Source organism: Podarcis muralis, chromosome 17 (assembly GCF_964188315.1).
Source record: "Podarcis muralis chromosome 17, rPodMur119.hap1.1, whole genome shotgun sequence".
Taxonomy (NCBI): domain Eukaryota; kingdom Metazoa; phylum Chordata; class Lepidosauria; order Squamata; family Lacertidae; genus Podarcis; species Podarcis muralis.
This window is the reverse complement of record NC_135671.1, coordinates 31778933-31792692: the sequence shown is the minus strand read 5'-3', so window position 1 is coordinate 31792692 and position 13760 is coordinate 31778933. Positions and strand designations below refer to the sequence as shown.

Below are 13760 nucleotides of genomic sequence, written 5' to 3'. Positions count from 1 at the left end.
GGTTGCTGCAGCTCAGACCACATGGCTCTCACAAGCCTCTCTTGAGTTCCTAATCCAATAATTCAGGAACTTTCACCACTTTGCAACTAAGCCAACTTTAATTTTTAATATAATTTTATTTATAGTTTTCATTTATATACATTTCAATAGTTTAACAATAGTTGTAACATTTCAAACCTCCCTTCCGCCTCTTTCTGTGGTTCCTTGCATGTATGCTATCATTTTCTGCATATTCTAAATTAACTTAACTTATTCTTCTTTTATACTAAGCTAGCTTTTATTGCCTGTGAACTTTCTGAAGCACATGAACCTGAGCTTTAGAGAGTTTATAATCAAACAAAAATTTTAACTTACCAAACTTGTAGTCTTTTTCCTATGCCGGGAGAAGAGGGAATCTCTGGAACTCACTTTGAAGGGCATATTTTAAAGATCTAACAGCCTATATTTCCACTGTTTGCTGCATATTTTGTGACTTTAAATCTCCACGTGTTTCTCCCACCAAAGAGTACTTGCCCCACACTTGGATCTTGGCACCCAAGAATTCTCTGGTTATATCTATTTTTCCCTTGCACCAGTATGGACAACACCGGCGTCTCCGATTGGTGAGCAGTATGAAGCCTCTGGATTTGCCAAGTCTGGCTTCGACGCGAGGATCCTGGCCTTCCAGCTGCTCAGACAACACAGCAGGAGCACCCGGCCTTCAGGCTTCCTCCTCATCCTTTCCCACACTCTCCAGGCCTATACCTGAGTACTGCAGTACCTGCCCTACCACAATGGCACACGCCTAAGTTACACCCCGTTTGGATTACTGCAACATGCCTTTGTAAAGTGTTCGGAAACTTCAACCAGCTCAAAGAGCTGAAGCCAGATTGCTGCCTGGCAATGGTTATAGGAAGCCCTTGTTGCAAGAGCTCCATCAGCTACCGGTCTGTGTCTAGGCACAATTCAAAGTGCCGGTTATGACCTATGAAGCCCTGCGTGGCTTAGGTCCTACCTCTCTGAAATACCATACTCCCGCATGTGAACCTGCCCTGGTTCTGAGATTTTGATAAAGGGTCTTTTTGGTGGCTGCCCCCAGGCAACTTTGGAACTCCCTCCCTTTTTTGACTGTTTCTCTCCTTGTTGTCCTTCTGCCGACAAGGGCTCTTGGGAACAGACTGCTTTTAATGAAAGGCCTGGTTTTACTGTTATTATTTGTACAGTTTTAATAGATTTTTTTAAATATAGATAAATTCTGACAAAGCTTAATTTTAAGAAAACAATTGCGCATTTCCTATGTTTTTAGCTCTTATTTTTACCTGTCAGCTGCCTTGAGTCCCTGCAAATATGCAATAATAAATATGTGTTATGCCTGCCGGCGTGGTTGCTCGAGAGCGAACAGGCAAGATCCCCACTGGTCTTTTCAAAGGCTTTATTATTGGTGCAAAAACATTTACAGTGCAGAACTTCTCAATTCCATGTCTTGCTCAGTCACTAGCAGACTCTGAGAGTGGGCGGTCCTTAAACTTTCCCCAGCAGAGTAGTCTCTTGACCCCCATCCGATGCCTCCCCTCTCTGCACATAAACCTACTGCGCAGAGAGGGCGTAGCTAAAGGGGGACCTGCCTCCCCCCTCCCCCCGCTTTGCTCATGCACGGTGTCTTGGCTCTCTCTTGCATCCTCCAAGCCCTGCATCGCTTCCCCGCTAGAGGCAGGGCTTCCCTCTTCCATGCAGGAAGTGCTGCTTCTCACAATCTTGGGAGGCTCCCTGTAACCCAGCTGCCCTTCCACCTCTCCCCTCTGAGCTGATGGCAGTTCCCTGACACTATGCAATAAATAATAATAATAATGATGATAATAATAATAATAATAATCCACAGCGAGCTGTAACCAAAGTTTGTTCTTGGCTAATCACTCATGGTTTGTTTGGGGGAAAGAAGCCGTAAGTCCAAGTTTAGACATAACACCAAGCCAAACCATGGTTTACCTTCCCGCAGCACAGCAGTAGGGGAGGAGCCAAGCACTTTCACCCCTCAAACCACAGTTTAAAACATAGGTGAACTAACATGACTGTTGCAATCCACATGGAAATAACATAGTGCCCTGAAAACCTGTCCCGAGTTAACACTCAAAACCAGCGGTGGAAAAACAGGAAAACAAACTCATAGACGTGCTAAGAGAGGCATTCAAATAAGTAAAACTGAGAACCCAAGTAAGAAGGGGAGGGAAGTCAAGTATAAAAGGAATACGAATGAATCAATTTTGTTTTTGTTTTATTATTTATAAATACATGTTTAGCCATAGGAGAACTGAGATGTTATAATGTGATTCTATGAATGTAACTTAAAAGAAACCAATGATTTGCCCAAAAGAAGAAGAAAGAAAAATGAGTGAAATGTGTAAACTTGAAAAGTGTAAATAAAATTTGAGGGGGGAAATAATTACGTATCTCAAAGCCTGGCGCTCAAGCCTGCCTGAAAACCACATCCTCTGGTCTGGAAACATTCTTTCTAATACAAAGGCATGGGTGGCAATCCCCATAACTCTTTGGGAAGGCAAAGGCTCTCTGCAGATGTTCAGATGCATGCTGCTACTGAACAGACCACCTGCAGTAGGTCGGAGGAGCCCTTGTCCAGGTTAAGCCCTGCCAAGCAGCAAATGATGGAGAGTGCTACATCAGACAGGATACCTGACCTGTTTCTCAGAGGCCACTGACAGCAGCTAGAAAGGGCAGGTCTGTCAGTTTTCACCACAGCCATCGAATGCAGACAGCAGACTCATAATCGTACTGCCCCCCCCCCCATGCAGCGCAACCAACCTGAGAAAGCCAGACTTACATTTGAGGACAAAGGCCTGTAATTGGAAGCAGACTTAACTCAGCGCTTCAAGCTGTTTTCCACACCAGGCTGATATGAAAAGGTGTTCAATTCAGAATCAAAAAATATGTGTAGAGTCCTCTTCCCCCAACACACATGCACGCATGCACGCACACCACACACACACACACACACACACACACACACACACAACTGAATGCACTGCATGATTTACCTAAATTGTTGTGGTTTCTCAAAATAGCTGCGCTACTGTTTCCTCTGACAGCGCTGTGGCGCTGACATAAAAGTAAAAGCTCATTATTTTCAGTGTGGCTCCCGGGGCAAAGCTTCAGCCGCTCCTTTTTCGCCCTTCAGCAGCAGCGCTGAGGGGGCGGGCTGGCTGCAGAAAGTTCTAGACCAGCATTTCCTTTCGCCTGTAGACTTGGCCCGAAAAATGTGCCGAGTGTGGATTGCAGCAGCTCGCCTGCTCACCAGAACGCTGTCACCACCGTGTTATGCTGAAGAATTGCACTGGCTGCCTGTCAACTACCAAGCTAAGTTCAAGGTGTGAAAAGATATGTGCAGCTTGGGATCAGGATACCTGAAAAAACATATCCCCACATCACCCCATATATATTCAACTGATCTCTGCAGGCCTCTATCATCCCATCAGGAGGTTCAGTTCCATTTACTATCATACCCTCCAAGTGTCACGATTTTCCAGGAGAGTCCTGGAATTATGAAAGGCATCCTGGCTTCTCACTGGGCCCCAGAAGGTCCCGATTTTCCCTGCCATCGCCATCGCGCTCGGGGAAGAGGATGAGCCAGTGGTTGTCTCCACAGTGGCTGCAGTTGCAAAGAACTCCCTGTTGCCAACCTCCTCCCTTGGGCAACTCATAGCGGCTGCCGAAAAGTGGATGAGGAGGAGGGGAGGCTGCCCCTAGTGAGGTCCAGCCCCCAGGCCCAGACAGAGGGGGGGGCCATAGGGGCCACTTGGCCCGGGCCTCTGATTCCAAAGGGGGCCTCGGTCAGCATACATTCCCTATGTATTTTTAAAAAGCACTATTGTACAGTCGGGGACGCGGGTGGCGCTGTGGGTAAAAGCCTCAGCGCCTAGGGCTTGCCGATCGAAAGGTCGGCGGTTCGAATCCCCGCAGCGGGGTGCGCTCCCGTTGTTCGGTCCCAGCGCCTGCCAACCTAGCAGTTCGAAAGCACCCCTGGGTGCAAGTAGATAAATAGGGACCGCTTACTGACGGGAAGGTAAACGGCGTTTCCGTGTGCTGCGCTGGCTCGCCAGATGCAGCTTGTCACGCTGGCCACGTGACCCGGAAGTGTCTCCGGACAGTGCTGGCCCCCGGCCTCTTGAGTGAGATGGGCACACAACCCCAGAGTCTGTCAAGACTGGCCCGTACCGGCAGGGGTACCTTTACCTTTATTGTACAGTCATACCTCGGGTTGAATGTGTTTCGGGATGAGCGCGTTCGAGTTGCGATCAGTGGCGACCCGGAAGTAACAGAGCGCGTTACTTCTGGGTTTCACCGCTTGTGCATGCGCAGACGCTCAAAATGACGTCATGCGCCGAAGCGCCAAAACGTGACACACGCGGACACGGGTTACGTTTGCTTCTAGATGCGAACGGGGCTCCGGAACGGATCCCGTTCGCATCTAGAGGTACCACTGTATATTTTCCATTTTGTCTTTATATGCAGATACGGTTCAAGCCTTGAAATAAAATTATTTGTCAGCATAACTTTCATGAAAATTATTTATATACCGTACTTTTTGCTCTATGACTCACTTTTTCCCTCCTAAAAAAGTAAGTGGAAATGTGTGTGCGTCTTATGGGGCGAATGCAGGCTGCGCAGCTATCCCAGAAGCCAGAACAGGAAGAGGAATTGCTGCTTTCACTGCGCAGCGATCCCTCTTGCTGTTATGGCTTCCGAGATTCAGAATATTTTTTTTCTTGTTTTCCTCCTCCAAAAACTAGGTGCGTCTTGTGGTCTGGTGCGTCTTATAGAGCGAAAAATACGGTACTTACTTATTTATAAGACTTCAGTTATCCCCAGGGTAAAAAAATGGGGGGGGGCACATTATCTACCTGGCCCGGGCCTCTGCCTGGCTCTGCAAGGCCCTGCCAGCCCCGTGTGACGCACCAGCTCTGAGGGGCACGCAGAGGGCAAGAAGAAAGGGGGAGCAGAGCACAGCACAAGGAGTCCTGATTTTTTAAAAAAATGTTTTGTGTGTACGTGTCTAATCCTGCCCCTTTCTAATATTTATTTCTTGGTGTGTCTTTTTCACACTGTGGACTCAAGCTTAACATGAGTCAGCAGTGTGATGCAGCAGTATAATGCTTTTCAATTGAAAAACTTGATGGTACTAATCCACTAGCTGAAGGGGAAACCATGTGTGAAAACAGAACTCTCATTTTTTTAAAAAAAATATTTTTTATTGAGTTTCTTTTCTTAGGGTCATAGACACAAGATTGGAGTAAGAAAATACAAGAAACAAAAACAAAATAAAAATAATAAAAAGATCATTACAATCCAACTTTCAATAATTTTTCCAATATTCCAAATGGACTTCCCCGCATCCTCCAGAGTCTGCGTTCTTTGCAATAAAAGTTTCAGCAATTTGTTACCTTGTTTCTTAACTTACTGTATCTTTCAGTTATTATGTTTCTAAATTCACCATATTATATCCCAACTTTGTACATTTAAAGTTAACATAATAAAATTGTTTCATATTACCACCTCTTTTTTCTTGTCTTAATTTTCAGTTTACCTAATCAAGTTGCTAAAGCAAAAAAATTCCTAATCGTGCGTGTTTCTTAACATTCGTACAACTTATAGTGTTTTTGCAAATAGTCCTTGAATTTTTTCCAGTCCTCTTCCATTGTTTCCTCACCCAAATCTCGGATTCTGCCAGTCATCTCAGCCAGTTCCATGTAGTCCATCAACTGCGTCTGCCACTCCTCCAGCGTGGGTAAATCTTGAGTCTTCCAGTGCTTTGCAATAAGAATTCTTGCTGCTGTAGTAGTGTACATAAACAAAGTTCTGTCCTTCTTTAACACCTTCTGGTCCACCATGTCCAATAGGAAGGCCTCTGGTTTCTTGGGAAAGGTATACCTAAATACCTTTTTTAACTCGTTATAAATCATTTCCCAGAAGGCCTTCACTTTTGGGCAGGTCCACCAAAGATGGAAGAATGTCCCTTCTGCCTCCTTACATTTCCAGCATTTATTATCAGACAAGTGGTATATCTTAGCTAACTTGACTGGGGTCATGTACCACCGGTATATCATTTTCATAATGTTTTCTTTCAAGGCATTACATGCCGTAAACTTCATACCGGTGTTCCATAACCTTTCCCAGTCTTCAAACATAATGTTGTGTCCAATATCCTGTGCCCATTTTATCATGGCAGATTTAACTGTCTCATCCTGTGTATTCCATTTAAGCAGCAAGTTATACATTTTCGAAAGTGTCTTAGTTTTTGATTTTAACAATTCCATCTCTAATTTCGATTTTTCCACCTGGAAACCAACTTTTTTGTCCATTTTAAAAACCTCTTGAATTTGAGCATAATGTAACCAATCCCGCACCTTATTTTTTAGTTTGTCTTGGCTCTGCAACCTCCATGTGTCTCCAATTTTTTCAATTATTTCCCAATATTTTGGCCAGTAGGCCTCCATGTTGGGTCTTTTCCTAGCCTTGGCCTCCACCGGTGAAAGCCATCTCGGGGTCTTGCCCTCCAATAAGTCTTTATATTTCGTCCAGACCGCAAAGATTGCTCTTCTGACAATATGGTTTTTAAATAGTTTATGAACTTTGACCTTGTCGTACCACAGGTAAGCATGCCAACCAAAAGCATTGTCAAACCCTTCCAGATCCAGGACATCAGTGTTCTCCAACAGAAACCAATCCTTCAGCCAGCAAAAGGCTGCAGATTCATAATACAACCTCAGGTCCGGCAGGGCAAACCCCCCTCTTTCTTTCGAATCAGTTAATATTTTAAACTTTATTCGGGGCTTTTTGCCCTGCCAGACAAACTTAGATATATCCATCTGCCACTTTCCAAAACATTCCACTCTGTCCACGATCTGTAGGGTTTGAAACAAAAATAACATTTTCAGCAATACATTCATCTTTATAACTGCAATTCTGCCCAACAAGGAAAGTTTCAACTTTGACCAAATTTCCAAATCCTTCTTAATTTCCGACCAACATTTTTCATAATTGTCTTTAAATAAATTCAAATTTTTTACGGTCAAATGAACCCCTAGGTATTTCACTTTTTTAACAACACTTAGTTCTGTTTCTTTCTGAAACCCCTCTGTTTCTGTAGGTGTCAAGTTTTTGGCCAAAACCTTGGTCTTTTGCTTGTTCAGCTTAAATCCCGCCACCCGACCAAATTAATGAACCAGTTCTAAAACTCTTTTTGTACTAGATACTGGCTCCTGTAGTGTTAAGACTAAATCATCTGCAAAAGCTTTCAATTTATATTGTTTCACTCCGACCTCTATTCCTTGTACCAACCGGTCCTCCCTGATCATGTTCAACAGCACCTCCAGGACTGAGATAAATAAAAGAGGAGATAGCGGGCACCCCTGTCGTGTCCCTTTTTCAATTTTAAACTCCTCTGTCACCACATTGTTCACTATCAATTTAGCTTTTTGCTCTGTATAGATTGCTTGTATTCCATTTTCAAACCCCCGTCCCACTCCCATCCCTTCCAAATTTTTCTTCATAAACATCCAAGAAATATTATCAAAGGCTTTCTCTGCATCAATAAAAATTAACACCGCTCTCCTATTGATATTAGTTTGTAAAAGTTCCAAAATATCAATAATGTTCCTGGTGTTATCAAACAAATGTCTACCTGGGAGAAAGCCAGCCTGGTCCTTGTGAATTACTTCATTCAAAACTTTTTTAAGTCTACTTGCCAAAATGTCTGCAAAGATTTTGTAATCCACATTTAGGAGTGAGATGGGACGGTAGTTCTTAAGTTGAGTCTTTTCAATTTCCACTTTAGGAATCAATGTGATGAAGGCTTCTTTCCACGACTCCGGTGCCTTCTTCCCCTCCATAATCTGGTTGCATACCTCTAACAAAGGTTGTATCAAATAGTCCTTCAAAGTCTTATAATATTTGGAGGTAAGTCCATCCGGGCCTGGAGATTTGCCTAGTTGCATATTCTGAATGGCGCCTTCAATTTCCTGTTGTGTTATTTTACAGTTCAGGATTGTTCTCTTTTCCTGAGTTACTTTTGGTAGTCCGTTAGATTTTAAAAATTGGTCTATCTCGAACTCTTTCTGTGGCCCCTGTGCATAAAGTTCTTTGAAGTATCTCTGGAAACACCTTCTGATTTCTTCTGGTTTCTGAACAATTCTCCCATCAATCTCTAGATTTGTAACTGTATTCAATTTTTGTCTCTTTTTCAACTGCCATGCTAGCAGTTTTCCACATTTATTTGCTGATTCAAATGATCTTTGCTTCATTTGTTTAATTTTCCATTCAACCTCTTGATTTATCAATTTCGAATATTGTGCTTGATGGAATTTGATTTCTCTCAGCACCTCCTTCGATTTTGGATTAGTTCTCAATTTTTTCTCTCCTTCTCTTATTTTCTCCAAGATCTTCTCCTTTTTTCCATTCCAGAGTCTTTTCTTAATCGTATTTTGTTGTATCAGAAACCCTCTCATAACTGCTTTACTTGCGTCCCAGATCGTTCTTTTTTCTACCGTTGTATTCAAGTTTATTTCAAAATAATCTCTTAAAGTTTTTTGGGCCTTCTTCACAACCTCCTGATCTCTTAGTAAGGTGTCATTCATTTTCCATCTGAAGGAACCGGTTGGAGTAAGTCTCAATTCCACTTTCAAGGCGTTATGGTCGGAGCAGGTTTTTGGGCAGATTTCCACTTTTCTAGTCTTAGGTGCCAGCCCTCTAGTTGTCCATATTTGGTCGATTCTTGTCCATGACAAATGGGCCTCAGAAAAGAAAGTTCCTTCTTTACCTAAGGGGTTTTTTGTCCTCCATATGTCAATCAAGTCCATATTGTCAGTTAGTTCAAAGAAAGTTTTAGGCAGTCTGCCATCTTTTGTTAAGTTTTGGCTTTGTGACTTATCCATGTTTGTAGATACGACCCCATTCATATCTCCCATCATGATGATGTTGGAGTAGTCCAAATAGTCCAGCATAGTCTCGTGCAGCTTCTTAAAAAATTCTGATTTCCCATCGTTGGGTGCATATATTCCTAATATCAGGAATTTTTCTCCCTGTGTCTGAATTTCAATCGCCAAAATTCTTCCTTGTTCATCTTTGAATAAAAATTTCGGTGACAGACTCTCCTTTGCATAAATTACCACTCCTCTTTTCTTAACTCTGTCCCATGAGATAAATTCCTGGCCTAATCTTTTGTTGGTTAACACTTTCCTGTGAAGCCTAGTCACATGAGTTTCTTGCAAACAGATACGGTCCAAATGTTCTTTTTTCAAAATATGAAATATTTTCCTTCTTTTTTCCGGGGAGTTTCCACCATTTATATTCCAACTTAATAGCTGCAGAGACATCCTGTACTAATTTGTTGATCCTATTGTGGGGTCTCCTCCTTTTCCTCTGCTCCCGAGGGTATGGGCGATGATCCAGCTCCAGGTGTTAGGCCCGGTAGTGGCCAAGCTGCTGCTGCTCCTTTTTGGAGGTCTTCTCCGTGTTCGTGTAGGAACTTTTGCTGATCTTCTGTCGATTTGATTTTAACCTTCTTTTCTTTGTATGTAAACGATAGTCCTTGTGGGAATTCCCACCTATAAGGAATTCCGTTTTGTCTCAACAGTTTTGCCAGTTCTGTATAGGCGGCTCTGAGGTCCAATAGTTGTTTCGGTATATCTCTGTAGATTTCCTCCCTTTTATCTTGTATTTCAAGTGATTTTTTAAAGTGAAGGCCTAGTATCTTGTCTCTCTCTTCCCTTGATCTCAAAATTATCAAACAGTCTCTGGATCTGTCCTTCCTTACCACTCTTCCCAGTCTAAATGCCGAAACAATTTTAAAGTCGTTATCTTCTTTTATACCCCAGAACTTGGAAAATTCTGTTGTCAGATAACCAATCAAGTCTCCTTGTTCAAGTTCTGGAATGGCTCTCAATCTGAGGTTGTTCTCTCGATTTTTCAATTCCACCATTGACAGATAGGCTTGTTGTTCACCTATCTGTTTGTGCAGAGGCTTGACTTCTCCCTTGATCTCCTCGACCTCCTATTTCGCTTGCTCTGCTTTTTGAATGGCTTCCCCAGCTAGTTTACGGTTTTCAGCTGTTGCTCCTTGCAAATTTTCAATTGCTTGTGTATGCTGGGAAACCTGGTCAGTCAATTTCTGAATCAAGGATATAGATTGGTCAGTTTTTGATGATTGATCATCCACCTTTTGATTTAAGGTTGACAGTTGTTCCAAAATTTGTTTCAAAACTGCTTCAGAACCTCCTGCTGCCATATCTTCCACTGCAGATTTTTCAGCTTCCGCCTTCTGTGCTACCAGCACAGCTGGGACCGATGATCTACGTGCTTGAGTCAAAGTTGTCTGAACAAGTTGTGCAGGTTTTTTTCCCTTTTCTTTTTCTTTAGCTTCTTTGGCTTTGGCTGCTCTTGTTTTCCCTGAACCACTCATTCCACATCTGCCAATGTTCAAGGTCAAGTTATCTATTGTCCCATGAGAAAGGCAGATCCAGTTTACAAACAGTCAGTAGAGAGAAAGTCAAAATAAAAAGCAGTTCCCAGGCCTTTATAATTCCATAGTCCTCTAGGGGGAGTGCCACCAAAGTTTAGTAGAAAGAAGGAAGTTTTTCCGCCATTAAAGTCCCTATAATTCCAATACAAAGGCTCAATAGTCCCGGAACAAAAAAGAGATTCTCCAGAGCTCTCTTTTAAATTTAACAAAGTCTCAAAAAAGGTGTCTGCAACAGTGCAACAGTGTCAAGTCTGTTATGCTCAAAAGTAACAGTTGAACTTCAGTAACAGTTTCCGCAGTTTAACAATTCTCTCCTGTCTGGCAGCCCGACGATTTGGCTCTTTAACCTTAACAGTCCATAAACAAAGAGGATAGCTCCAATTTAAAGTCCTTTAGCTTGAGAAAAAAGACTATTCTTTCCCTTTTAAAAGCCAGTTCCGTAAACGCACGAAAGTCCCAACTTTTGACAGTTCCCTTTTAAAGCGCTTTCCGCTCCTCAAAGTCTTTGCTTTGATCTTGCAAGCAAAATCGGAAGACGGACTTCCTTTTTCCCGTCTCCCGTTTTCAGCCAAATTCAGCAATTTAGTCTCCAAATTTAATGCCCCTTACTCACGGGTATGTTGCTTGTAGCCTGATGTTTGAAGAAGAAAGGTCGGCGCTCATCAGTAACAGCCGCGCGGCTTCGCTTCCGCGGATAGAGCGATGAACTCACAGCACCGCTCCCCCTTCTGCGCTCCGGAGCCCCTTACGGGGTTCCTTCCGCGTTTTCGGGGTCGCTTCTGGTGCCCGCCGAGTCCCACGGCCACGGGCTCACTCTACCCGTGGTTTTTCTTGATGGGTTGCCGCTATGCCGCAGCGTGCGACCCTTTTCCGCGGAGCCCCTCTTCAGAGAGTGAAGAGGACCGCCATTACCGTTTCGCGCTGCCTCCGGAAGCCGAAAACAGAACTTTCAGAAGTTCTATAGAGCAGGTCTTTTCTCACTTACTTTGCTTGCTAAGGCACAAACCCCTTCCTATATGCTACAGTGACCATATGGAAATCAAAAGTTTTTTAAGCTAGTCCCTCTTCTCACCCCTCGCACCCTGCCTTTTCAGGAGGCGGGGGGCATGGCTGGATTGGAGCAGTTGGGAACAGACTCTACTTTAAAAATATTCTAATGTAAATGGCATTCCCACATGGAGTGAACTTTTCCTTGTCAGTCTACAAAATCTCAGATGGTTGTGGTATCACCTTAACCAGCTGTTAGGATTGCTTTTTAAACCAGATCTCTCTGTCCAGGCATACAGGTATCTGACAATGTTAGAACACATTTTTGTTAACTTTCCAATTGTTTAAGGAGATAGCATCTTCAATTTACAGAGTGCTAATAGCCCCTGAATATGGCAATTTTGTAAGTGCAAGAACGTCCTGGGCAATGGACCTAGAAATTCACATAAAGGTAAAGGGACCCCTGACCATTAGGTTCAGTCGTGACCGACTCTGGGGTTGCGGAGCTCATCTCGCTTTATTGCCCGAGGGAGCCGGCATATAGCTTCCGGGTCATATGGCCAGCATGACTAAGCCGCTTCTGGCGAACCAGAGCAGCACACGGAAACACTGTTTACCTTCCCGCCGAAGTGGTACCTATTTATCTACTTGCACTTTGACGTGCTTTCGAAATGCTAGGTTGGCAGGAATAGGGACCGAGCAACGGGAGCTCACCCCGTCGCGGGGATTCGAACCGCCAACCTTCTGGTCGGCAAGTCCTAGGCTCTGTGGTTTAACCCACAGCGCCACCCGCGTCCCTTAGAAATTCACATACCTAATGAAAAATAGGCTGCCTTGTAGTCTGACATTGAAATCAGTTTCTGTCATAATCTGGGAGTCTTCATTAAAGTTATTGCATAGGTGGCATTATGTACCAATAAGGCTATCCCGGATAGCTAAAGAATTTAGCCCCAATTGTTGGAGGAAATGTGCTGTAAAAGGTACTTATATGCATATGTGGTGGCACCTCAATAACATCAAAACTTTCTGGAGCAATGTATTTTTAAAATACAGCCTCCAGCTGTTTTTGAACTACAACACCCTTCATCCTTAGCTAGTAGGACCAGTGGTCAGGGATGATGAAGGCCCAAGGTTGAGAAACAATGGTTTAGATCACCGAAGGAAACCACTAAATGAGACCTTTTGGAATAATTCAATGAAACTTTATTATAATGATACAAGTCTGTACAAATACCAGGACAAGTTTTCGTTGTTTGTTGTTGGACAATTTGTTGTTTTATTGTTGTTACTGTAATTTGGAAAATAAATGAAAATATTAATAAAAGAAAAGAAAAAAATGCTCATATATTTTAAAGAAACAGATACTCTGGGAGTATAGAGATGCTCTCGTCTCTTGAGGGGGGGGGCTGCTCCCTTCTTATGGGATGGCTGCTGTCTGCTTCTCTTGGTGGAGGACTGTGGTGGGAGCTTCAAAACCTTCCCAAACACAGGCTGGAGGCATCTTGTCAAGCTTCACCCACAGCTGGACAGCAAGCAGCCGAATAGCCGAATCCATGACTGAAAAAGCAGGGAAGTGGAGGATGAATGTGCAACAGCCACACACAGAATAGTCTGGCTCCAAATCTGATCCATTTGTGGCTTAAGCCCCTGCCTCCTTTCATAAGGGCTGGACGCCACCAACTTATATACCTGGGGTGCCACTTCTGAAGTGTCGACGAAGTGGTAGAGCACTTGTGGATCTGAAGAGAGACAAGACGGAGGAAGAGTCTATACACCAGGACTGGCCTGTGCAGTTTCCCACCTTTGAACAAGGAAACGTGGTTTTATGGTCTCCCTTTTTATCACTGGTGTCTTGCCATGCTGCTTGTAGGCCCTTTTGAGAACAGGCTGCCACTCTAGCAGGGTTCCTTGGGCCTGATCCAGTTGCTGCAGGGCTCATCTACTGCTGTCCTCCAATTATCCTCCTGAGCGAGGCCTATGAGCTGGGGAGAGGGACCCACGATGAGGCGATGGCCTGCACAACAGTCTGGAGGGTCTCCAGTTGAGCAAGAGAAGCAGCCTTATTTGGGATCTTTAGAAACTCTCCAAGGTTGGGGAAGGACAGTTGGGATGTGCAGGAACCGCAGGTGAGAGGCCTCCATCATAAACAGCTGTGCACAAAGAAGGCAGAAAGGGGAGGAACATCAGATAGACGCCAAATCCCACCAGAGTTCGGAAACAACGCAGCTAAAGTAGGTTTTGTTTTTAAAGAAGAGTTGGGTTCTGC

General features: G+C 43.8%; 1 protein-coding gene across 5 annotated transcripts in view; it reads right to left on the bottom strand.

The window, feature by feature from the left end:
• The window catches only part of RASAL3 (RAS protein activator like 3), a 70375-nt gene that overhangs the window by 50153 nt on the left and 6462 nt on the right, over positions 1–13760 (bottom strand). The window lies entirely within an intron of this gene.